The sequence below is a fragment of the Alligator mississippiensis genome, chromosome 16 (genome assembly GCF_030867095.1).
Source record: "Alligator mississippiensis isolate rAllMis1 chromosome 16, rAllMis1, whole genome shotgun sequence".
NCBI classification, from domain to species: domain Eukaryota; kingdom Metazoa; phylum Chordata; order Crocodylia; family Alligatoridae; genus Alligator; species Alligator mississippiensis.
Genome location: NC_081839.1, coordinates 16300952 through 16327928, shown reverse-complemented (window position 1 = coordinate 16327928; position 26977 = coordinate 16300952). Strand labels below are relative to the sequence as shown.

Below are 26977 nucleotides of genomic sequence, written 5' to 3'. Positions count from 1 at the left end.
CACAGCACCCTGTCAGAGCTGGCAGGGACATCGCTCCTGGGAAAGAAGGTGGAGCGATGCTGGTGCTGTGCATCATCCACATTTTCAGGGGCAAAGAGGGGAAATGCACAGTACGGTCATGTGAAACGCTTCCAGGGGCACCGGGAGAACAATAAACCACCGACCCGTTGGCACACGGACCCACTGACCTGTTCTCACAGGGAGTTGTCCACTGAGGGAGGGGGCCTCTGGAAAGGGGAGACCTACCGCTGCAACTCACTGAGGGATCTCACTTCCCATCACCTGCACCAGCCTCAGCTGACCCGCGACAAGCAGGCCTGCACCAGCCGCTTATTGATTGATATTATTATTAAAACACTGATCGTTAGAGCAGCAATTAGATCACTGATTGTTACTGTGGCAGCATAACAAGACCCAACAGCCATAAAGCATCTTTCTTTGGGGACCTGACCTATACCCAGTAGCCAACAGTAATAAGAGGGGGCTGGGGGTTACAGATGCTCTTTGGGTGTCGAGCCCATGTTAACCATATACATCAACAACGCTGGTAAGGACCTGGCTCCGAGTTGGGCGAGGGCTTCTCTTTGGCGACACGAGGCAGCTCGTCCTCGGGCCCTGGGGTTTCTCTCTCCTGCCTCCGCCAGAGGCCTGTCCCCATGATGGGCCTTTGGCTGCTGCCCAGGAACCACCAGGCTCCGGCAGGGCCCCAGTGGGCTGCATCTTGTCTGAGGACACCTCCTCCACCTTCACACGCACAGTGACCAGGGGATGAGATAAACGTGTCACTGGGGAGCTGGATCTGGGAGGGAACAGCCCCCAGACACGTGGAGGTGCAGATGGCACCAAACAAGCGCTCTCACCTGGAGCTTCTCGTCCTCCGCCTGCGCCAGCTGAAACCCCTCGGCCAGGGCCACGGCCTGGGCGCAGGTCTCCACGTGGCACCCGCACACCCAGCTCTGCATCTCCTGGGGCAGGATGGCCAGGAACTGCTCCAGCACCACCAGCTCCGGGAGCTGCTCCTTGCTGCGGCGCTGCGGCTCCAGCCAGCGCAGGCAGAGCTCCCGCAGGCGGCTGCAAATCCTCCGTGGGCCCTCAGCTTCCCAGAAGTGCAGGCCAGGGAAGAGCGGGCACCAGGGCTCTGGGGTGGGAGCTCATCCCGCGGTGCCAGCTGTGGGGTAGCAGAGGGCAGCTCGGCCTCACAAGGGGGCTGCATGGCCTGCATCACATCCTGCCCCCAAAGCTCTTGGTGCTGGACCCGCTCCTCCTGCAGCTGCTGTTTTACTGGCTGTGGTGCCGACCACCTCGGGGACTGCTGCCCCCAGTCCCGGTCTGCACAACATGAGGGACTGCTGCATCCTCAGCTCCTGTCTGCAGATCTACTGCCACGGGCTCCAGCGCAGCAGCCACGTCTCCCCAGGAGGGATCTCACCTAGACGCGGGCCTGGGCTCTCGCTGTCCCTGCACGGCGCCCGTTGGCAGTGTCCGGTGCGCAGGGCACCTGTGGGAAAGGTGACAGCACAAATCAGAGCATGGATCGGAGACCCGGGACTGGGACCCTGCCCCAGCCTGAGGTCTGCCCGGCCCCAACACCGCCAACTGCCCCCACTCCCAGCAGTCTCAGAGCCGTCCTCCCTTCCCCACAGCCCTAACACCGGCTCCCAGGACTGGACTAGCTGCAGAAAGGGTGCAAGCCCAGCTCCCTGCCCGTCCCTGCAGGACAGGTGACCACCCATCCCTAACTTAGCGGGACTGTCGCTGTGTGGGGACCTCAAGTCCTGTCCCAGGACGCACAAGCCCAGGGCAGCACGTCTCCCAGACTCGCAATTCTGGAGGGGTCGGGGGCCTGCGGGTGGGCAGCGGCCAGGCCGGCAAGGGGGTGCCGCGGGTGGATTCGGGGCCACCAGGGCACATGCAGGATGCTGGGACGCCCAGAGAGCAGCTCCCTGCTGCAGGCAAGAGCACCCGACCTGCCCACGTGGCCACGGCTTCCCGGGTGGGCAGGGCCTCCTGGCCCTTCCCAGGGTGCTTTGCAGTAGCGAAGGGGCAAGGTCATTCTTCTTCCTTGCCCTTCCCCACAGTCTCCAATGGCAGAGCAGCCCGCTTGTATCACATATACATATGCAAATCTTGCCCATGCGATGATTGGAGGAATGGGCAGAGCCCTTTGCCCGCCAGTGCCTGGGTCTCGGCTGGGCCTCCCTGGCTCCCACCTGCCCGCCGCGCAGCGCCGCTGCGATCCTCCCCGTGACAGGGCCTTGAGCCTGTCCGCTCCTGCCGGCGGCGCCTCCCGCTGGGACCCTGCAGCCGGCTGGGCTCTGGGGAGCTGGTGCCGGCCACGGGGCACGGCTGCTTGTGGCGGGTGTGCATCCTTGTCCTGGGAGTAGCCCAGGCTCCAGAGGCTGGTCCTACCGTGGCGTGGCGTGGCGTGGCGTGGCGTGGCGTGGCATGGCGTGGGTCACTGCTCCCTGCACCAAGACATCATGATGATACGAGTCCTTCTTGATGTTCACAAAGCCATCGCTCCTCACAGGACCCATGTCACAGACTCTCACGTGCCCCTGCTTGCACTCAACCATTGTGCCCAGCGAGGAATGTACCCTTGAGAATAATGATCCGGGTGCAGGAAGGATCACATCTGCTCTTTGGTTTTGGGTGGTGCAAAATCTCACATAGCCTGGATTTTGTCTGCCAAAGGCTTGGTGGTCCCATGCCCTCCTAGGACTCCCAGGTACTTGGATTCCCGTCTTCCTCCTGCACCTTTTCTTGACTTGACCGCCAGCCCAAGCTCCCTCAGTTGTTGAAGTCCAGCCGTCAACGCTCTCAGATGCTGATCCCAAGTTCTGGTGCATCTGACAACATTGTCTGTGTATGCCGACGCGTACCTTACACATAAGGCCAAAGCTCGGTTCGTCAGTCTTTGGAAGGGGCGGCCGCCCCGTGCAGACTGAAGGGCATTCTGCGAAATTCATATCAGCCCCAGGGGGTCCCAGAAGCAGTTTTGGCGTGCTCTTTTGTGGCCGTGGGTCATGCCCAGTACTCTTGGGACAGGTCAAGCGTCGTTACGTAGCGGGCCTGTCCTGTCCTTTCTAAAAGCTGGGACGTGGGGAAGGCATTGAAAGTGGCTCCAGCATTTACCCCTCTGAAACCTACACCGAGACGTAAGGGCCCGCCAGGCTTTGCCACAGAGCCCAGGATGGGACTGTTACCCCTCGTGCAAGCATCTTTCGGAGCTCCTGCTGCATGGGGCGTATAAATGGTCGGGGACAGGGCGCCACGCTCTCGCACCACTCTTCTAGGCAGGGCGTGGAGCCGGTGCTTCACCCCGCCACCCACCCACGTTCCTCTCGAAAGACATCGCGGAAGGCGCAAATAGCCCGAACCAAGTCTCTCTCCTCTCTGAGCAGCTGCCAGGCGCTCTTCAATTTGTACTCTTTCCTGCCTGGGGGTTTCCCTAACGCCCCTGCTTATTTCAGGGCCAAGTTCTGCACTTTCTAGTTCAGCCTCAGCCAACCACCCCTCCGTTTCCTTCCAGCTTGAACAAGTTTGCATGGAAAATCTGCCGCTCCCGTTGATGCCCGGTGGGAAGAGCTCGTGACCCACCAGCTCGGTGCGCCTTCTTATCTCCAAGGGGCCTGCCACTTCGTCAGCAGATTACCGCCCACGCTGGGAAACGGGACTGATATCCTGTGCTCGACCTGGAGCTGTCTCCTCAGCCGCTCCGTCACGAGGGCTCTTTGGTTTCTGTTGGATCTCCCTCAAATTTTCCAGGGCCACCTGCCTCGTGGGCAGCAAACAGGCCCTCAGAGCTTCACAGTGAGCCTCAGCTCCTGTTGGGCGCGACGGGGGTTGTTCCCACCCCTCCTTAAGAACTGCTCATAGCCCCTGCGCCTGCAGCCATAAACCAGCTTAGAGGGAGACCACATCGTGGGTGCCCATGGAATGGCCCTCCGAGCAAACAAGAACTGGGTGATCAACAAGTCACGCTTTCATGGCTCCTTCTGAGTTTGATTATGGAGCATCCCTTTCAGTGTCCCATGTAACCTCTCTACCAGACCATTTGTCCGGGGGTGGCAGACTCGTGTTGGCAACCATCGGTTCCCTAGGACCCGACGGGCGTTCTGCACACGGACACACAAACACACTTTCCCTGCCATGAACTAGGGGTGACGCGTAGGGGGTTCACACGGGTGCACGTACACCCCCTAAGCGTGCTGGTGCACCCCTACAAAAAGGCACTGCCGACACTGCTAGCAGCGGCTACAGGTGGTCACCGATCCTTGGTTGGCGCTTGCCACCTCTCCACCCCCTCCCACCACTGACAGCCACTGCACTCCTGCCTCTCCTGCTACCGCCGTGCCCTCTAACCACCCGGGGCATGCGTCGTTCATGCCATGAACACAGATGCGTGCATGCACACACGTGAAGACACACATGCAGATTGTCGTGCACTCTATTCATTCTCTGCACATGGACACAAAGACAAATACACTTAATTGGCCATAAACCCAGACACACGCATGGACACACAGATGCACACACGCAGGCGTGGAGCTATTATGGGTCAGGCCCAAGGCATAGTCTCTTCACTTCCCCCATAACTCTTGTCCATGACTTTTGTTCTGGCTGTATTATGATATATTTAACATATTTTAGTGACGCTCAATTTTATACATTTGTACAAGTCAACTGAACATTGAAATCCATTATAGATTAAAATGGAAATTATCCTCCTCAGTCATTCATTTAAGAAATTAGGGAGGTTAGTTTCCTTCCTTTCCTAAGAGCTCACCTTACAGAAATGTTTCTCTGTTTCGGTTTACATGTAGCCTTCATTAAAATGATACCATCAACTGAATAATACTATTTTATATAATTGATATAATTATAATTTTTGCTAAAACTATATGATGAGACTATCTATTCTACCAGGTTGCACAAAATTAAAACAGAACGTAGCATATCCTGATAAAACAGAGATAAAATGAAGCACTGGACAATGACTTACAACATGGAAATGCCATTTGATTGTGGCCTTTAGTCTTTGGGCAAGTAACCCAGAGGGCATAGGATGGGCTCTGGGTCTTAGAGCAAAGCCAAATAATGTTCTCTGCAGTAGTTTTGTATTTTCCACTAATGGAGAAATCCATTTTCCTCTTATTTCTTCAAAGAACGAGCAAGACCACAAATAGTGATTCAACATATTCCTAAGACTGAAAAGCAGTCTAGTAACGGCCTCTCAGGGCACATCCCGAGAAGCGTGGCTGTGCGGTCTGTGGCACTGCAAACACATCTGCAGCACCACACGCTGCACACTCAGGTGTCCTTGCTGCAAGGGCGCACTGCCCGTGCGTGAGCTGCTCTGCACTTCTTTTCACCCCTGCATATCCAGGGTTCAAAAAAAAAATGTGGAAAAAAAATGTACAGCAGCACACATGTAGGCAGCACGCGCTGCTGAGAAGCGGAGCCCCAGGACCCCAGATAAGGCCACAGTCTCCCCTACCCAACCCAGGTCACTTGTCGCACGCCAAGCGCGCATGGCACAGGCCTTCCCCAGGGACAAGTAGCTGCCATACTAGATGCACTGCTGCTACTTGTCCCCGGGGATCCAAGTGTCTGCTCTCATCCGGACGTAGCCTCGTTGTTTGTGGCAGTGCTGTGGATGGAGAGGTTTCTAAGCCAGCGTGTTTTATTTATCTCAGAAAAGGAAAGTTCAAGGAAGTCTCACTGCCTGCTTATGTGTCTTTAATTCTTAAAACGGTCTTGTTTTAAATATAGGGAAACATGAGGTTACTGATTTTCAGTACATTTCCTAGGCTGTGTGTCTGGAGGAGAATGCAGATGTTATTTAATCATTTACAAACAAGATGGGCTTCTTGGACAAGGAGAGGCTTCTAAAATGAACTTGTTAAGGTGCCTGGTAGGCCTAGAAGATCTATATTTCTTCCAAAAGTTCAGAGTTCTTAATTGAGTTAAGCTGCTGATATTAATACATCGTCGTGGGACTGAACCGTGGGCTCAGCATTTTATATATCTGCATTACAGCCTCCTCTTCCGTGGGTGGAGAGGGGAAAGGGCTTCCATGTCTGTTTTCCAGTTTCTGCTTCCTCGGTTCATTTATGAACTACTGACAGGGCTTTTACCAGTTTTTGAGCTCCGGGATGTCCTGTTGACAATGCTATGTCTGTGTCCAGCGGGCCAGCCAAATGCTCTCTGCACTAATGCTCGTAGTATGGGGTGTAAGCAGGAGGAACTGAGCCTCCCGATTGCAAGGAAGAACCCAGACGTAGTAGGGCTCACAGAAACCTGGTGGGACCCTACCCGCAACTGGGCGGCGGGCATTCAGGGGTACATCCTGTATAGAAGAGACAGGACAGAGAGGAAAGGTGGGGGGTTGCGCTCTATGTCAAAGAGCACCTCACATCATCGAGGATTAGCTTCGGGTTAGAGGAGGGTCGAGCAGAGACACTATGGGTCAAACTCAAGGGGGGCAAGGCGAAAGGGACCTTGCGGTGGGTGTCTACTACAGACCACCCAGCCAGGGGGAAGAGCTGGACCAGGACTTCTCCAGTCAGCTTATGGAGGCGGTTAGGTCAAGGGATGTTATTGTCATGGGTGACCTAAACTACCCGGATATTTGCTGGGAGAAGCAGACAGACAGGTCTGACCGCACGCGTAGGTCCCTGGCTGTATTACAGGACCTTCCCCTTATCCAGGAGGTGCACAGCCCCACTAGGGGGAACGTCTTGCTGGACCTGGTCCTGGCCATGGGGGATGACCTGGTGAGGGGACTGGAGGTCCTTGACCACCTGGACAATAGTGATCATCACCTCCTGGATTTCATTATCCAACACAGGGCGTCTAGGGCTCACACCAAGGCTAAAGCCCTTGACTTCAGAAGGGCCAACTTCAATGAGCTTTGGAGACTAGTAGGGGAGGCACTGAGGGCCCAGAAGGTGGAGGAGATGGGAGTCCACGAGGGATGGTCGTACCTTAAGGGGGCGATCCTCCAGGCCCAAAGGGTAACAGTCCCTGATAGAAGCAAGGGGGTAAGAGCGCTCAGAAACCCCCTTGGCTCAGCAAGGGCATTCAGCAGTGCCTGAGGACTAAAAGGGGGCCGCACAACCAGTGCAAGGGAGGAGCTGTCACCAAGGAGGAGTACTCCTCTGCAGCCCGGGAGTGCAGGAGGGCTAGTAGGAAGGCCAAGGCAGAGATGGCGCTCAGGCTAGCGTCCAGGATAAAGAACAACAAAAAGTCCTTTTTCAAGTACGTTGGGAGCAAGAAGAGGGCACCAGGCAATGTAGGGCCCCTGCAAGACGCAAATGGTAATCTTGTGGCCACGCCAGACAAGAAAGCTGATATTTTTAACAGTTTCTTTGCCTCTGTTTTCCTGAACAGGGACCGGGACATCCCACCTACCAGAGCTAGGGTCAATCTTGGGGATACCTCTATCAGGCCTTCAGTCAGCGCAGATGTAGTTAGGGATCTTCTGGAAGGGCTAGACATTTTTAAATCTGCAGGTGCAGATGCCCTCCACCCAAGGGTGTTGAGGGAGCTGGCAGGGGTCATCGTGGAGCCCTTGGCCCAACTGTATGAGCATTCGTGGTCATCTGGCCAGGTGCTGGGGGAATGGAAACTGGCTCATGTAGTCCCTATTTTCAAGAAAGGGAGGAAGGAGGACCCAAGTAACTATAGGCCTGTAAGCCTCACCTTGGCGCTTGGGAAGATCTTTGAGAGGATCATCAAGGAGCACATTTGTGGGGGGCTGCAGGGGAGATCATGCTCAGGGGCAATCAGCATGGGTTCACCAAAGGCAGGTCCTGCCAGACCAACCTGATTGTCTTTTCTGATCAAGTCACTAAATACTTGGATGATGGTGTTGCTGTGGACGTAGTCTTTCTAGACTTCAGAAGGCCTTTGACACTGCCTCTCACCCCATCCTCATCAATAAATTAAGTGACTACGCTATTGATGCCTACACAGTTGGATGGGTAAAAAAATTGGCTGATGGGGCGCACCCAGAGAGTAATGATGGACAGGTTGAACTCAACCTGGAGATATGAGAGCAGTGGGGTACCCCAGGGCTCGGTCCTCAGGCCCACACTGTTTAACATCTTCATCAGCGACTTGGATGAGGGGTTGAAAGCACGCTGTCCAAGTTTGCTGTTGACACTAAGATGTGGGGCGAGGTGGGCACACTTGAAGGGAGAGAGAGGCTGCAACTAGATTTAGACAGACTACAAAAGTGGGCAGATGAGAATAGGATGGGGTTCAACATAGACAAATGCAGAGTGCTGCACCTTGGGAGAAGGCATCCACAGCACACATACAGGCCAGGGAGTTCCCTTCTTGAAAGCACAGAGGGAGAAAGGGATCTTGGAGTCATTATTGCCTCCAAGATGAACATGAGCCGCCAATGCCAGACCGCAGCCAGCAAGGCCAGCCAGACCTTGTCATGCATCCAAAGGTGCATCTCAAGCCAGTCCAGAGAGGCGATCCTCCCCCGCTATGCAACTTTGGTCAGCCCGCAGTCGTAGTACTGCACCCAGTACTGGGCGCCGCACTTCAAGAGGGATGTGGCCAGCCTGGAGAGGGTTCAGAGGGGGGCCATCTGCTTGGTGAGAGGGCAGCAGGACAGGCCCTACGAGGAGAGACTGAGGGACCTGAGCCTGTTCAGCCTCAGCAAGAGGAGGCTGAGGGGGGCCTGGTGGCTGCCTACAAGCTCATCAGGGGGGATCAACAGCAAATAGATAGAGCTCTTTTCTCCCCAGCACCACCTGGGGTGACGAGGAACAATGATAAGAAGCTGATGGAGAATAGGTTTAGGTTGGAGATCAGAAGGCAATGTTTTACAGCTAAGGTGGCCAAAATCTGGAACCAACTTCCCAGGGAAGTGGTCCTTGCCCCTACCTTGGGCAAATTCAAGAGCAGGTTGGACGATCACCTCTTCTGGGGTCTTGTGAACCCAGCATCCATTCCTGCCTGTGGCAGAGGATCAGGCAAGATGGTCTGTTCAGGTCCCTCCTGACCCTAGCTACTATGAAACTATGAGCACTCAGGCCTCCAAATTCACAGGCCCTGGGATTCTAAGGTTTAATACCCAAGGACTGCTAGACCCGCAATTAGCAGCTACTTTAATTATTGGCAGGGTTTATCGCGGGGCCCCTGGCATGGCTTTACCAGCACTTGTGGTGCTCTGGCCAGGTGCCGGACGACTGGAAGAGGGCCAATGTGGTCCCCATCGTTAAAAAAGGGAAGAGGGAGGACCTGGACAACTATAGGCCCATTAGTCTTACTTCAGTCCTGGGAAAGCTCTATGAGAAGATTATCAAGGAGCACATCTGTGCTGGGCCAGCAGCGGCGATGATGCTCAAGGGCAACCAGCATGGGTTCATTAGGGGCAGGTCCTGTCAGACCAACCTGAGAGCCTTCTACGATCAAGTCACAAAATCACTGGACGCAGGTGGATGTCATCTTTCTGGACTTCAGGAAGGCCTTTGACACTGTCTCCCACCCCATTCTCATTAAAAAGCTAGGAGACTGTAGCACTGATGCCTACAGTCAAATGGATTGCAAATTGGTTGAGGGGCCGTACCCTGAGAGTGGTGGTGGACGGGTCATATTCGACCAGGAGGGAAGTGGGCAGTGGGGTCCCGCAGGGCTCAGTCCTTGGGCCCGCACTGTTCAATTTCATTATGAGCGACTTGGACAACAGGGTGAAGAGCAGCCTGTTTAAATTCGCAGACAACACCAAGATTGGGGTGAGATGGGCACGCTAGAAGGGAAGGACAGATTACAGTGGGACCTGGACAGTTTACAGGGGTGGGCAAATTAAACTAGGATGGGATTCAATACTGACAAGTGCAGGGTGCTGCACTGGGGCAGTAGGAACCAGCAGCATACCTATAGACCAGGGAACTCCCTTCTTGATAGCACGGTGGCAGAAAGAGATGTTGGAGTCATTACTGACCCCAAGGTGAACATTGACCGACAATGCGAGAACACGATGTGTATGGCAAATTGTACCTTGTCGTGCATCCACAGATGCATCACAAGCAGGGCCGAGGAGGTGATCCTCCCCCTCCTATGCGACACTGGTCAGGCTGCAGTTGGAGTACTGTGTCCAGTTCTGGGTGCCACGCTTCAGGAGGGATGTGGAGAGCATGGAGAGGGTCCAGAGGAGGGCCACCCACATGGTCTGGGGACAGCAGGGCAGACCCTATGAGGAAAGGCTACGGGACCTGAACCTGTTCAGCCTTTGCGAGAGAAGGCTGAGGGGGGAGCTGGTGGCCATCTATAAACTTACTACGGGGGACCAGCGGGGTTTGGGAGAGACCTTGCTCCCCCGAGCACCTCCCAGAGTAACAAGGAATAACGGCCATAAGTTGCTGGAGAGTAGGTTCAGTTTGGACATCCGAAGGCACCACTTTACTGTCAGGGCGGCTAGGATCTGGAACCAACTTGCAAGGGCAGTGGTGCTGGCTCCTACCCTGGGGGTCTTTAAGAGGAGGCTCGATGTTTACCTGGCTGGGGTCATTTGAGCCCAGTTTTCTCTCCTGCCCAAGGCAGGGGGTCGGACTAGCAGACCTACAAGGTCCCTTCCCACCCTACATGTATGAATCTATGAACTGTAAAGTGGGATTGCTTTATGTGAATTCGATTTATGTGCTGTGCTCCAGGAATGCGCGTACAGGAGAAATCGAAGGAAACCTGTATTTACGGTCTCCTGATACAAGAATTTAGGGCCACCTCATTAAATGATGAGGCAGCAGGTTTGAAACAACCAAAAGGAAGCACTTTTTCACACCTCACTAATTTGTGAAACACATCACCCCCGGATGTTGTGGAGGCCAGTACTATAACCAGGTTCAGTGAAAGATTGCAACTACCTTTTCTAACGGTGTCAATCTGGGGCTGTCAGTCGTAGGGTTTAGGGATGTCCACATGCGTGGTGACTTAGCAAGCATCGTGACGGAGGATGCATCTCTCTATTCTCTTTCTTCTACTCGTCCTCCAAAACAACTGCTCCTTACCACTCAAGGAGACAGTATTGTGGGACAGCCGGGCCCCTGCTCTGAGCCAGATTGTAATTCTTACACTCCTATGTACCTTGTCTGTACAGAAGAATGGGAATTATACCTGCCTGTCTGTGGGAGAGCAAGGGGAGAGACTGGCAGACCTCAAATGTGTTGCAACAGCTTAGCTGAAGTTTACCCGCTCAAACAGGCATTTCTTGTGTGTGTGACACTAGGAGAGAAATACTGCAAAATGTGGCCCAAATGAAGCAAGAAAAAAAGAAAGCAAGAAAAGTAGAAAGCGAGAAATGCCAGGCGATTTGTGTGTTGTGTAAAGGTGGTGTTTGCGGCAGGATGTTCGTGTTTTGCCTGAGTCTCCTCTAGTTTGTTTGCCATAATACTGGATCAAATTGGAGGATGCTGATATAGCTAAAAATAGTTATAATTGTCCTATATTTTACATCTGGAGGAAACAATTCAGTATTCATTCACTAGTCTTGTTCATCTGTACCTTTCACAGACACACCATCACCTCCTCCTTCCTCCACCTCTGATCCCAAGATTGATAAGTGCACCATGACACCCACTTGGTCTGCACCTCACTCCCAGAAGAACAGAGACGCCCATATCATCCGGAGCAAAGTGAACAACAACAAAGGCTCCGTGTACAAAAGTATCCTGCTAAGTGATGTGGAAGAGCTGTGTAGATTTATTACTGGATGCGTTTTCACTCTGGATGACAATTTCAATGTAAATTCTCCGCTGCTCCGATACACGACCAAGACAAACCTTTTAAATATTAGAGGCCACATCATGCCCTTGATTCTTAGGTGGATCGACATTGGCGTAGTAGTAGTCAAAATACATTCCACCTCCCAACCTCTTCCCTGGGTTTTCAGCTGGATAATATCCACCACTTGCCCTCAATCATTGACTAAGGTACCAAGAAAACGTGCACTCCACCTGTACAAATGGGCATGTGTGCACAGGTAAGCAGACAGATACACTGAACAACAGCTTGGAGGCAAGTCACCGAAAGATGCTGTATAGCACTAGATAGTACGTAGTTATACAAAGATCCCAAAGGGCATACACTTCTAAATATCATGGTGTATTATCCTTCATTTTCTCTCATAGAAAAGTAGAGCCTGAAGGGACCTCAGGAGGCCATCTAATCTAACCCCCTGCTGACGGCAGGATGATTCCTGACTAAACCTTTCCATTCAAGTTATGTCTGACCTATTCTTAATCCTGCACGAACCAACCTCCCACACAACTACTATTCTCAATGCCCCAAACACCAAGGATACCCGTAACCCGCTACAGTTAAAGCAAGGAGGCAAAGGCCCCATCCGAAATGTGGTGCTTGGTAGGACCCCGAGCATAGAAGCAAAACCCAGGAACTTGTAGGTTTTTTTCATTCTAGCAAGAACATCAGCACACCCGAGTCCAAATCCCCAGCCCTACCTGCAGCCAACAGACAGTGCTCCCAGTGCGTTTGCTGTCCTTCCCTGTCCTGTGTTGTCTGCAGCTTTGCTCAGGAAGACCTTTGCTTGTGGCTGTTGAGCCAGTTGTCTATCTGCTTTGGAGTCATTCTCTTTTCCCCATGTTTCTCCCAGTTGTTTGTGAGACGGTTGTGTGGGAAACCGTTAAGAGATAAACCCTGGGACTTTGCAGTGAAAGGGAAAGGGTTTAGAGGGAAACCCTGGGCCAGATGCATAGTGATGCAGCTGCTGCTTGTGCCATCTCACTGGCACAAGGTAGAGTTAGGCGAAAAAAGCCTTGAAGGCATAGGACCACCCCAGTGGCTTCTGGGACACCTGCTACCTGTGGGTGATCACACGGGAATGAAAGATTTCTGAGAGAGGCAAAATAAAAGGACATTCATAGTGGTCTTTTTTACACCAGGGACAAACCAAATCTAGAGACGCAGCTTGGTAGAGTAAAATACACACAGAACCTGTCACCCTTTGCTAGGATGTGCTGTGCACGAGGCTGTTTCCATCTCTGTAATTTCTATTCGTGCACTGTCTGCACCTCACCCATGAGACACCAAACCAACATACCAGATAGATACATTGAAAACAAAGGTCAAGAAACAAGGAATTAAAATCATTAACTGGAAAAAGCATTTTGCAATGAACCGGCCAAGACACAACTACAGATGTCATCTCAAAAATCATGAGGAAGTACCAACTGGACGTGGAGGAAGTAGAAAACTACCAGCTTGTGCAGGTCATTTCAGAGCACAAAGGTAAGAGAGCAAAACTTTTTGCCGGTTCAAATATCCTCCTCATGTTTGCAGAAGAACATGCCTATGAATCCATTTTAGAAATAGCGCATTGTTTCATCTCAAAGCCAGGTGGAGGAGACCTCCCTCTGGATTACCTGGAGGAGTCAGCACACCTCTACTCCCCTTTGGGATGGCAAGGGTGCAGCTGGGGAAGACTGACAATTAGAGATCCAGTGCTGACATGTGTCCAGCTGTCTGAAGTCAGGGCCAAATGAAACAGAAGAACGAACTGGGAGCATCACCTGCACACTGACTGGTGCCCAGAAAGCCACAGGGACGACACAGTCCAGATCCACTCCCTGAAATCCATCCTGCTTGAAAAAATCTACCACCTCTGCACAAGGAATTTGTGATGACTTGTGTAAACTCAGCATCACAGTATTAATTCTGGTGCAGCACAGTACAGCCTCCCTCTCCTCCAGGATTGGCTGAAAGCCATTTTTTGTCCTGATATGTCTAGTCCCCTAGTGAGTTCTTACATCCTTGCCTTCAACAAATTCCTGGAGAAAACTGAAGTTTACTAGATGTTTGAAATGGGCACAGCTCCTTTCTTGCCCATGCAGGTGAACTGAGTCACAGGGCTATACCCCTCTTCACGTTGCGTGCCTGAACAGCATGGCCACAGCCACTGTGCTGCGGTTTTGGGTGGGGTTGTGCTCCAGCTTGGCATGTTTGGAGCCATGAACAGGTCAGGTACGCCCATTAGGACGTACTATAAGTCATGACATGTTGGCTGGGCAAAAACTCATTGGAGAGGTGGGAGGAGAATGAGGGCCCTCCCATAATGTACAGTTGAAGATAACAGGAAGGCTACTCATGCAGGGAGCAGGAGACCCAGTGCCTAGCCCCATCTTCCTGACAATCTCTCTCAGCAATCTGTTTCATGACTTCACCACCTGAGAGTTAGGAAGTATTTCCTCATTTCCAGCTTAAATGCCCCCTGTTGCAATGTAAGCCCGTTACTATATCTGCTATAATCGCAGACAACTAGAGATCCTCTTTACAAGTAGCAACCCTTTTTGAAGATTTGTAGCACCGCCTCCATTTTCTCAGGATTACATAATCCAGGTCTTCCAACTTTTCCTGTCTAGGAAAATATTAGACCTTTCCTCGTTGTTGCTCTTCTCTGGACTCTTTCCAATGTATCTGTTTGTCATGAAGCATGATGCCTCGAATTGGCCACAGTTCTCCAGCTAAGGCCTCCCCGATGCTGAATATCATTGAAAAATGGTTCCCTTACTTTGTATACAACATGTGTATTAATACAGCCTTACATGCTTTTGTTCTTTTTCGGTTTTTGTAACAATATTATAGGGATGACTTCAGATTTAGCTTGTGCTCTACTCCTGTAACTACTATATTATTCTTTCATTAATTTAAGACCATTTAACAATGGGTCAAGGTCATTGAGAATCCTCAACCTATCTTCCAGATCATCTACTGTCCTACCTCGCTTGGCATCATCTGCAGATTTCCTAAGTGTATGCTCAATTCCTTGAGACCTCTAGGACACATTTTATGCAGACTGAGATAAGAAGTCATTAAACACATGACCTTTTCCGTATTGAACAATTTTAATTCCCTTTCCCCAATCAGTAATGGACCTACACTTCCTTTGGTCCTTGACATCTGACGGCACAGGATGCTTGTGCGTCTCGTACTAGCTGTATTGCAGTGGCTTGGCCTGCCTGGATTTTTCCTTTATTGCCATCTGCAGTATTGTAGCTACGTTTCTACGTTTTGAGAGATTCATTTTTAAGTTTCAAGTCACAAAAGCATTTGCGGTTTTGCCAAGCCAGCCCGTTGATGTGATTCTTAATCTTCCTTACACAGGGATGGCATATCCCAGTGCCCTTAATATTCCCTCGAAGGTACAACCAATTTCCCCAATGCCTTTTTCCTTTACACTTATTTTCCATGGGATCCTGGCCACCAGTAGTTTGAGGTTTTGCATGCCCATGCTAATCTTTACTATGTATTTGTACTCTTGACATGCCAAAAGCCGTACTTATGGTCAAAGACCCTACTAGGGAAAGCACTGTATAAATCCAGAGCATTACCCACTGAACAGCTTCACCTTCACAGAGGGCTACTGGATTGTAGGCATTGCACTTGCAGTGTTTGGCAAGCCCTAAGCCTGCTGGGTAGCTTCAGTGGCAGAAGGAGTGTCGACCATCAATCCCTGACCATTGCAAGGTCAAACTACCATCACCATGAAATCAGCAGCGGTATCAGGCCCTGCCCTGGGTTTACCGGCCCTCTTTCAGAGCCAGTGAAGAGAGGGAAGATGCAAAGGGAGGGGAGAAAGGCAGGCTGAGCAGGCTTCTTTCTGCTCACCTCTGGCACCCAGCAACCCAATGCCCCAGTGTCCCCCCACCCCAAACAAGCACCTCCCTGGAAAACAGCTGTCTCCCATTGCTAGCAGACAGGTACCTGTGAGCTCAGGGAGCAGCAATCTCCTCTGCTGCCAAAAGGCACAGTACAACCTCTGCTCTTGGTGCATGAGGAGGTAAAGGGGTTGTCTCAGCTGAATGGAAAAGAATTTGTCTTGCCCTAGTTGTTGAATAAAGAACCCAACACATGCAAGCTGTAGACAACCACACATGGAAATGATGCATTAAGGAAGCAAATCAAATGGTTGCCTTTCAACCTAAATGTACAGCCCTGTGTGTATACATCGTGCTACTGTCTGTAGTCAATGATCTCTGAGCCAGAAAACTGTTTCATTTAGTGCACAGGTAAGTTTGGTGTTCTCAGACTTCCAGAAGCATGACTTTGGATGGTCCAACATCTTCTCATACTTTTGCTGCTGGTGGGAAAGGAGGTGTTATAACTAGTAAAAACCCAATTAAAGAACCACATTTAGAATTCCAAGTGGCACGTGCCCAGCCAGAATGCACCTCTGAATGCTCCCCAATTTTGCTTGTAGTGCTACTATCCAGAGTAAATCACTCGACGCTTCTTTGCGTTTCTCTTTCTGCAGAGCTAGTCTTCCCGGAGAGAGCAAATATCTTTTATGGTATGAGCAGCAAATGCCGGGCAGCCCTCTTACTCAGAAAAAAGCCACATTTCAATTTGAACCATGGCCTGCTGAACACACAAAAAAGAGGCAGCATCTACATAGATGATTCACAGGAGTCAGAATCTGACCAAGAACTGGCATAAATCAGACTGTCAGGCTGGGGGACACTGGGACCCTGCAGGGGGTTGGGGTGCAGGCATGGGAGGGATGGGAAATGGGAGGGAGGTTTGTTTCAAGTGGGGGTCGGGGGTAGGGTTTGCAATTGCAAAAAAGGAGACAGCCGGGTGGGGGAAGGGGTATATACCCTTCCCCCTGCCCCCCCAGCCCTGCCGGTGCCCCTCACTCCCAACCCACAGCCCCTTTCCCACCCACCCCCATACCTCCTGGTGCTCCTCCCTTGTCCTGCGGAGAATGAAAGAAGCCGTCAATCCCTTCTTCAATTGCCCTGATCCCCCTCAGCCTGCTCACCTCTGCCTGAAGCCCCCTCTCCTGCCCCTCCAGGGCCTCAATCCGGGCACAGGTGGGACAGGCAAGAAACTCCCAGCCCCCACGCTACCCCCCCAGGCCTCAGAGGTCCTGCCAGGCAACCCCCGCAGACAGGGCTCAGGGCACTGCCAACCCATCCCAGGGGCCTGTCTGGGTGGAGGCCTCACTGCTCCCCTGTTGGCAGTCCCTGTTCGCTGGCTGCCTGGTCACAGCCTGGTCCCCAACAGTTTGTGATGAACAAACATTCTTGGGAGACGAGGTTAGTTATATGCTCAAGACCTTTCCCAGCTTTCATTGGCATGCATGGTTTTCAAACTTTTTTAGGAAAGCTTCTGGATCATTTCCGTGTTTGTTGTGAGGGAAGATTGGGGTGTTCAGCCTGAGGAGAGCAGCTGGGGCTCGCTATGCGCCTGCGAGATGGTGTTTGCACTTGAACCTGGCCTCTTGGGCACCATGCTAATGCTGGTGCTGGACCTCTTTGTGCTGGCGCTGGGCCTCCTTCTCCACCATCTCCATTCGCTTGAGCTCTAGCTCATGCTTGAGCTTGCACTCCTCAGCTTCCAGCTGCAGCTGGTATTTGCACAAGTCCCACTCAGAGGACGGCCCCTCGGGTTCTGCATGCTCGTGCGAAGGTGATCTTGCAGCCTGGTCATCATCACACAGGATCTGAATCAGGTCTTCTCTCTTCTGCTCCTTCCTCTCTCTTTCATCACCTCTTTCAAGTTGACCACAGTCATGTGGTCATACTCGTCAGCCACCCCAGCTATCTACACTGACCACTTGACCCGATGCCAAATGAGAGACTGTTTGCTCAAGGGTTTCCAGCAACTCTGTTCCCTTCCCCAAATGATGCCTTCAAGACACAGGTTGTCGGATCCCACAGCTACCATCACACGTGGTGGGCCAGTAGCTAGTGCTCCTGCGTTGAGCCACCCACCTCACTGAGCCTGTCCACCTTCCAGGCTCTAAGTGCCCCCCTGGAGGCACCTCACGTCCAGGCACCCCCACTCCTGGACCATGCCTGCAAGGCTTGGGGAAATTAATCCACCATTCACGATCTGGACTGATCTTGGCCCTATGTCCCATGGGAAACAAAGGCCTAGTAATCTTTGAGGGTATTTGATCCACTGCAAGAACTTGGGGTGCTTCCCTGTCTGAAGCAGAAAGAGTGGTCCCCCTTACTCAGCCAAACCAAGCGGATCCCAAGGCATAAACTACACCCTCCCCCAACGAGTCTCCCATGCTAGGTACACAGGAGAAATGTATTGGTTACAAGGAGTAGGTCTGGAATATGGCACAGGATAGAGCAATATCAGAGAAATCTCTTCGAGCAAATGGTGGCATGGTAGCCTTTGATCACGCATCTGAGTTAATGCAGGCTATCTATTTAGTTAGTGGGGCTGTGCAAAATTTTGCTGTCTGCTGGATGAATTCAAACAAAGATGTGTGGGTTTCAGGGAACACAGCGATGAGCTGAAGCTGTTTGCAGATCCATTTGGAGCGGATGCCACCCATGCTCCTGACATGTTCCAAATGGCACTAATTGACATCCCAAATAACGGTGTGTTGAAGAGAGCTTTTGCAGAACGTGACCTAGTGACATTTTCTACTCAATATGTTCCATGGCACTCTTTCCCAAATCTCTTGAATCATGCACTTCGGTTCACTGCACTGTTTGGCAACACGTATTGCTGTGAGCAGCTTTTCTCAAGAATGTAAATACATGAAATGCATAGGTAATTGCATGCTAATGAAGTAAACAGAGGCGGAGCTTGAGAAAGGAGGAGATACGGGTGGAACAAAGGAGGAACCAAGGTGGAGTAAATGTTAACAGGCATGAAGCAAGGTGTATAAAATGTAAAAAACCCTACTGTTCAGTGCAGGATCCCAGTTTGTTGTGTGTGGGGACGGACTGCTAGGTTTTCATGCCATCACTGGGTATGATACCACAAGCTAGCTTGCAGGAATGTCTAAAAAGTTTGCTTGGAAGATCTGTAAACTCCCCATCTCCTGTCTCAATTTGAAGTACCTCACATACCACAAGCCCAAGTACTGGCCATTAGACTCAAGGCCTCCCATGGAGGATGCCAGCGATTAATTTTCGCTCATTTTTTGACGTAAGGAAGAATAATTTTTCTGTTGCGAAGAGCTCAGAAAGATCAATTGCCACAGACAGGGCAGAGCTGTTTTTAATACTACAGGTCCCCATTTGAAACCTCTAGTTTTTTCTTGTGAATTGGGTTTGCTGCGGCCCCCGACTGAGAATCAAGTTCTAGACCAGCGGTTCTGAACCAGGTTACACGTACCACCGAGGGGTACACGAAGCCTCATCAGGGGTACGTGAGATATATTTCATACACCGTCTAACACAGGTCGAAGGGCCTAAAAAATGTCCTGACAATTTGAAATTGCTAGGGCTTTAGTGCCGTTAAAATGCACATGCGCACGGAAACCAGATATCCTATTCCTGCTCCATGCCTCAACCTCGCACCAGAAACGTTGCTCCAAGCACCCATCACTCAGTCGTTTACAGTTAAGCCTTTGAACATAGTTGTGCATTTGAAGTTGTTGTGTTCGCATTTGAGTTTTTTACGTCATTTTTTTTTATGCACGTGGCAGTTCCACACAAGTAACAGTATGCATCTGCTTTTTCCTTTCATTTTGGTAAGTACCTTTGTTCAATTTTAAATTGTTACCAACCTGTGATGTATATTTTAAGGGTTTTACTTTGCACTGTTCTTCAAGGACTGAATTCTTGCTTCGTCCATCGATTTATCATGTCAAAGAAGTGTTATTACTAGGATCTGAATGTGCAGTTTGGCTTTACGTTTATGCTTGATACAGATGATTTACAGAAGGCACAATGCTTCCTTCGCTCAAAAGGTACTTTGCAATGGATATATGAAGCCATCTAAACTTAAAGAGCACCTTCAGACTGTTCACTCTGAAAATACTAAAGACCCAGAAGCTTTCTTAAAAATCAAGCGATCACAACTTGAAACGAGCACACTCTCCGATCATGGATTTACTCCTCAGAAGCCAGCGCTGGAGGCAAGTTATCGCGTGGCATTAAGGATGGCCACAGAAAAAAAAGCTGTATACCATTGCAGAGACCCTGGTGAAACCGTGCCATGGAAATGGCCGAGCTGATGTCTGGTAAAGATGCACATCTAAAAATAGCACAGATCCCCCATACAACACCATTCACGACCGAATCAAGGACATGTCAGAAGACATATGCAAACAAGTAGTGGAGCAAGTCAAGAAAAGTCTGGTAAAACTGGCTTGCAGTTGGATGAATCAACTGTCTCAAATTGCACACAACTTCTCGTTTTTGCTCGATATGCACGTGAGAATCATGTCAAAGAAGAATTTCTCTTTTGTGAAGTGCTGAAAGAAACAACCAAGGCAGCAGACATTATGGCTACGATGAATGATTTTTTTCTTTTTTCCAGCCTTTCCTGGGACCTTGTAGGAGCTATTTGTACTGATGGTGCTCCTGCTATGTTGGGGAAATATTCAGAGTTTACCGCTCTCGTCAAAAAGGTGAATCCAAATGTGATCTCTAGTCATTGCATTCTCCTCCCTCTTACTTGGAAGTCGTGTTGGATGTTGTCATCCAGGCCGTCAACTTGATCAGACCAAGGGCATTGAAACACTGCATGTTCAAAGCGCTGTGCAAAGGAAGAGATTGGGTCTGAACATACCGTACTTCTGCTTCACACAGAAGTACACTGGTTATCCACACAAAACATTCTGACAAGAGCTTTTGAACTTTGAGATTTAATTGAAATGTTTCTGCATGAAAATGGATCAATTCTGCTTCAGCGTTTCATAGGTCCGAACTTTGTGGGTTGTTTGGCATACCTTGGAGATGTGTTCACAATTCTAAACTCATTGAACATTTCAGTCCAAACTCGTTGAACATTTCAGTCCAAGGTGGAGAAGTGACTATCTTGGAGGACAAAAAGTTAAATGCTTTCTAGAGAAGTTGGCTCTCTGGGGAAGAAGAGGGAATTCCAGTAACTTGGTCAATTTTCCTCTTCGATGAAATCACTTTAGATCCAGTGCATCCAGGGGAACCAACAGTTTGTGAGAGTATTATTAGGCAGACAAGGTTCTTTGGGTGAATCTGATCTTTTGTTAGACCAAGTTAAATAGATGGAAAAAAAATTTTAAGTCAGCTTTTGGGTTCAAAAACCATTTGTCGGTTTGAGGACGTTTCAGCAATTGGTGTGTGCTCTTCCTGGATGGAATGAAGGAAGACCAACACGAATACAACCTACACCCCGAGAGTATTGTTATGCATCTTGAAAATCTGAAAGTCATCACAGAAGGCATTATCACAACTATTCCGGTAGCTGACATTTGGGTAAGGAGCCTCTTTGCCGCTTCTCTTGAACAAATCAGTGATGCCGACCTGGCAAAAGATGAGCTACTTGATTTGCACAATAATCAGAAACTTCGTGTCGATTTTGAATCAACGAAATTGGATCCATTCTGGTGCAGACTTGGGGAGGCATAACCCACTCGGACCAAGCGAGCTTACCAAGTTCTAGCTCCGTTTGTCAGAACGCATCTCTGCGAGTCGGGATTTTAAGTGCTTTTTGCAAAAACCAAAGCGAGGAACAAACTGAAAGCTGAACATGACGTGCATGTGGCTGTCTCGAAAATGTCACCTAGAATTAAAATGTTGGTTGATAGTAAGCAGCAGCACTGTTTGCACTAATAAGTTTGGGCACATTTTGGCATTTGACACCAAGTGGTGTTTTTTTGCACAACTTTTTACGTGCATTGAATAAATGAACCTTGTTTAAAATGAAGAAGTCTTTGTATGAGTATCTTGCTGTTTTTATAATACACGAGTACATGTAGTTTGACATAAAAATTAATTTCCCATAGAAAGGGGGTACGTGAAGTCTCACTCGGAGACCAAGGGGTACGTCAACTGAAAAAGGTTCAGAACCGCCGTTCTGGACCCTTGTATCAGATCATGGCAAACCCTGCTGCCTTCTTTGGAGTAATCAGTAAAACCTTTTTTTTTTTACTTTGATACCCACATTATTGACTGCTGTCTAGGTCTTCATGGCCCAATATGTACTGCAGCCTCCTACTTTCTGGCATTAAAGGTTTGTTGCTTGGGTAACCCTGACCATATTCTCTCTCCCTAGAGGCTTTGCACTGCTTCACCGTTACACCTGATAAGAGCTTGCAGTCATTACCTCGAAGGCATTTATCATCTAGGTTCTCTCATCGTACTAGTCCCTGGCACTACCAAGAATGCCACTCTCCATTGCCCATCCCCCCCACAAAGTCATTTTTCTCCTGGCTGCTCTTTATTCCTCTACAGCTAGGCGTGGGGAAAACAGGACGTTCTGGCCCGTCTGGTTTAGATAAAACTTCCAATCCACGTTTTGAAAAGAAATGCTTAAAAATAGTAAATAAATAAATAAAAATCAACCCTCTCAGAGCGTAAGTTACTATCTGTGATTTGCTTCGTGGTATGGCTTCAAGGTCCTCATTAATAGCACTGCCTTGTGTTAGAGGTTGCACGCTGAAGCCATGGCTCCTTCCCTTAAAAGCAGCTTTCCCCTGAGCACCGCACAAGCAAAACAGTCCCTGTACGGCTGGGGTACACTGGCACGCACATTTTGGAGCGAGCGGTTAAGAGTCAAGGGGGTCTCTTTCAAATCACGGAAGTGGAGAGCAAAGTCCCTTCGCGCACCGCAGCAACCGGGGGTTTCCACAGCAGTGGCTCAGCCAGCGCCCCCCGCAGCTTTGTAGCTCAAGGGCATCCCCTCTTTGTAGCTCAAGGGAAGCCCCCCTCAGAAACCACTCGCTTCACTTGAATTTTTGACAAGGAAAAGAAAGCCCCGACAGCTCAGACCAATTTGAACTCTCTGAGCTCCTACGAGACAGCCCAGCTCACGAATCGGGCGAGCAGAGCTGACACCGCGACTGTCGTCTGCGCCCCCCCCCCCCGGGCCGCAGCATCTAACGGGAGTAAAGAGTTTAATCCACGAATTAACTGCAGCTGTGACTAAGGAAAGCGCCCTCCGCACAGCCGCGCTGCCGCAGCAGGGCTGGGGGACGCTCAAGCGCTGGGGAAACACTTGGTCACTCTGCTCCTGGAGGCCTGAGCCCATCTCGAGCCGAGGGCCCCGGAGCCGCCGGAGCACACCTCCAACAACCGCCCGCACCCAGCTTCCCCGACTGCGTGGCGTGGTATGGCGGCCTACAGTCGTATTTAAAAGCTCTCAGCCCAGACGGGCGTCCACCACACCCAATCGGCTGCCGGCCCGTGCAGCGCCTCCCAGCCAGTGAACGCCGGCATGGAAAGATTAAGCGCCCGCCCCTTCCTTGGCCCGCCCCCGCCCTGCCGGCCCGGGGGCGTGGCCCGGGCGAAGGCGCGCCTGCGCCGTGCGCGGGACACGCAGTGCAGGAGCGGCCGCGGAGGAGCGCGGAGCTCCGTCCCAGGGGGCGTGGCCTAGGCGAGGGTGCGTGGGACCCGCTGTGCGGGCGCGGAGGAGGGGCTTGAGATCCGCCCGGGGAGGCAGCGCGGAGCCGCCCCCCCGCCCACACGGCGCTGCACGTGCCCCGAGCCGGCATGCAGGAGCCCCGGGGCCGCCTGCTCCTTCCCTCCCGACCCCAGTCCCAGAACAGCCGGGACCCGTCCTTCTCAGCGCCTCCTGGATGCTTAGTGTTACCTTGTACACGTGGCTATTCACTAATTATCGTACGTCTACATATTGCTAATTAACGTCCATGTTGCTTACGATTCTAATTTCTCATTCTAGCAGTGCATGATCATCATGACATTAATAAAATGATTTTTAACAGTATTGTGACATTAATGAAATGACTTTTAAAATCTGTTGGGCTTGCAAAACGCGCTCTGCATATCCAGCTTCTAAAACAGTTGAATGGGCGCTAGAAACCCTGGGCTGGGCATCAGCTAATCGTTATTGTTGCAGTACTGCTATATCATAATTATTCTTTATATAGTATTGTAATTATTGTGACTGAGTATATAGTATTCTTGTTTTTGAAAGCCGGGCTGGTTTGGGATTGTGCTGGCTCCAATGTCATTACCTGACTGTCCCTGGTGGCCCTGGAGTCCCTGACTGGTTTCTGTACCCTTGCAGGAGAAGGAAATTCCCGTCAGGGTACTGAGGAAGCTCCTAATCCTGAAATGCTTCCATCAGCTGCCCAAAGAGCTGCAGAGGCACAGTCATCTGGAGAGTGCCTCAAGGATCCCCATCTCTCCGCAGCAGCGCCATCCATCCTGATGCAAGCAAAGGCTGGGTGTGAGGCCACGGATGCCAACTGCGAGGCATGGGACACGGTGTAGGGGAGGTCGGAGCCGTGTATATAAGCCCTAGGTATCAGCGTGTGGCAGGGCACTGGTAGTGCCTGCCACTTTAAGGGCTGGGTCAGGCATCCAGCAAGTGCCTGATGGCAGCAGTCATTTTGACAACTTTGTATATAAAGGTTGCCGGAAAGGGAGTTGACTCCAAGACGGACATGTGTCGTCAATGTGATGAAGTGATCAACAAGGCTAACCACACTTCATTATGCATTAGGAGGTGCATGACGAACAGGTCCAGGGAGGCGATGCTTCCCCTCTGTGCCGCACTGGTCAGACTACATTTGGAGTACTGCGTCCAGTTTTGGGCGCCGCAGTTCAGAAGGGATGTGGACAACCTCGAGAGGGTTCAGAGGAGGCCGCTCGTATGGTCAGAGGCCTGCAGGCAAGGCCCTACGAGGAGAGACTGAGGGACCTAGATCTCTTCAGTCTTCGCAAGAGAAGGCTGAGAGGTGATCCTGTGGCTGCCTATACGTTCATCAGGGGAGGGCAGCAGGGAAGAGGACACGCTCTATTTACGAGGGCACCCCCTGGAGTAACTAGGAACAATGGCCACAAATTGATGGGGAGTAGATGTAGGTTTCAACTCGGGGTTTCAAAATAACAGGATTGTTAAACAGACAACACACTACACAGCCCCATGAAGTTATTGGTTCACACTCTCTCTCTCTCTCTCTCTCTCTCTCTCTCTCTCTCAAAATGGCAGCAGGAGAAAGAGACTCAGTGGAAGGGCTGGAGTCCAGGTGGGGAAGAGAAGCAGAGTGCAAGTCCCTGGTTGAAGAGGGGGCAGGGGGGATAGCTGCCTCTCCAGGCTGGGAAGGGGTCCTTGTCTAGTAGGTGTTGTCCAGAGCAGGGTTGCTACTAAAATGAAATGCTGAAGCTTATCCTATGTCTTAGCTCACTTATACATATCTATAGGGAATAGAGAGGGGGGGGGGATGTCAGAAACGGTTAGGGAAGGGGAGGGAATGCATTTTAGAAGAAAAAAAGAAAATCTGGGGGGTTTGCTACATATTAAAATAAACAGACACGTAAAAATTTTGTTCAAGGAATTGTGATTGTCTCTCTTCGTGTTAGATCAGGACAGGATTTTTCCAGCTCCTTCCACGTGTCCGAGGGAGAAAAGAAACATTTCTCCTTTCCCTCCAACTTCACGGAAAAAGTTGTGGAGTATTTCATATCATATTTGACACCTGATATATGAAGCACTTCCCTTAATTCTTTCCGGCTCAGCTCTCTATCCCTTAGAAGTAATTCACTTGGGGGTCAACTGATGTGCTCGCAGGACCGCGGGCCACCGGGGAGCGTGCAGCGTGGGCGAAGGAGGAAATGGGCGTGGACCTGGGGGCGGGGGAGCCTGGGGGGAGGGGGAGGGGCCTGGCGGAACTCATCCCCGGGCGTTGCCGCGGCAGCGTTCGTATCATCGCGCCGGCGCCGGGGAACGGCAGTCAGTTGCAGTCGGCGGCCGGAGCGGTGCTGACGGCTGTTCTCCATCTGGAGAGGAGCGGGTAAGTGAGGGATGGGGAAAGCTGCCCCCTCTTCTGCCACAACATGAGGTGAGCAAGGCTTGCAGACAGGACTCAGCAACCCCTTCCTCAGGCAGCATCAGCCCTGTTCAGACCATCCCATACACACCATTAGCCGAGCCCTGTACCAGCCTGCTCTCAACCCTGCCACAACACACACCTAACACCCGAACCTTGACAGAGGTGAAAGAGGGGAAGCACGGCAGTCAGTGTCCTGCCTCTACGAAATGTTGTCAACGTACGCTCAAGAGGTCTGACGTAGAGGGCCATGCCCCCCGTGGTTAAATAGGGCAGCCAAACATGAGCGCCACGTTAGGATCACACCTCAGATTACCAGGTTGTGGCTCCAAAGGATGCAGTTTCGTCTAGGAAATGTTTGTCTTCCTTCCTCCTCCTGCCTGTCACATCCTCAAACTCACCCATGAAACTATTAGCTAACAGCGTAGACAGCTCCTAACATTGCAACCCACAGAGGTGTCGCTCAATCCCCACCCTTCTTCACTGATCGCACTGAAGGATTCACTTCCTTCGTTGCCCCACAGTCAACAGATGCAACTATTTCAGACAAATCCATGGGAATGAAAGACACCTTTTGTTGTTGTTAGTGATTTTCTTGGTGACGGTCACCGAGTCCCAGGAGAGCCTGTTCCAGAGGAGGATTTCTTTCCTGTCACCTTTCCCCTGCACAAGCAGCTGAGGATCAGGTAATGAGACAATGCACCCTGAGGCGCAGGTGGTTGTGAAGCTGGCATTGAAGCAATGGTCTTTTCTGACTTCAGGTTGGGGATAACTAATGTTTTCTCCCAAGCGCGTGAGCAGTGCAGAGGAGCCCAAGTCACTCTGGAGGCCAAGCCCTGAATAGCACGTGATAGGAATTGCTTGTGCTAATTTAACCTTGTCTGTGTATTTTATTTTTGATTCAGACCATCTCTGCCTGCCCTGGTGACTCCAGGCTGCCAAATCCTTCCTGCTCCAGGTCCCCCTATCCAGCCAGGACGGATGGCATCTGGCACCCCACCAGTGTAGAGGCAACAACCGTTGTTGGTTAAGGAGATATCGTGTTAGATATACTTAGGGTGCAAAACATGGGTACAGGCCTAGTCGGGAAAAAAGGAACTGGGTAAGAAAAGGTAGAGGGAGCGCGCCTTTTGAGAAGAGAGGCCAAGAGCAGACATGAGGGGCAATGGACCTGTACAACTTTATCCAGTTTTGCCACCGAGGGCTGTAAGGGGAAATCAGGGAGGGGCAGTTATGCCTGGGAGAGAGCAATGG

The 26977-nt window shown here is 51.0% G+C and overlaps 1 protein-coding gene across 1 annotated transcript in view; it reads right to left on the bottom strand.

Moving 5' to 3' along the window:
- LOC132246613 (short transient receptor potential channel 2-like) overlaps positions 1 to 26977 on the bottom strand; it is a 578215-nt gene that overhangs the window by 455159 nt on the left and 96079 nt on the right. The gene's annotated exons all lie outside the window — the stretch shown is intronic.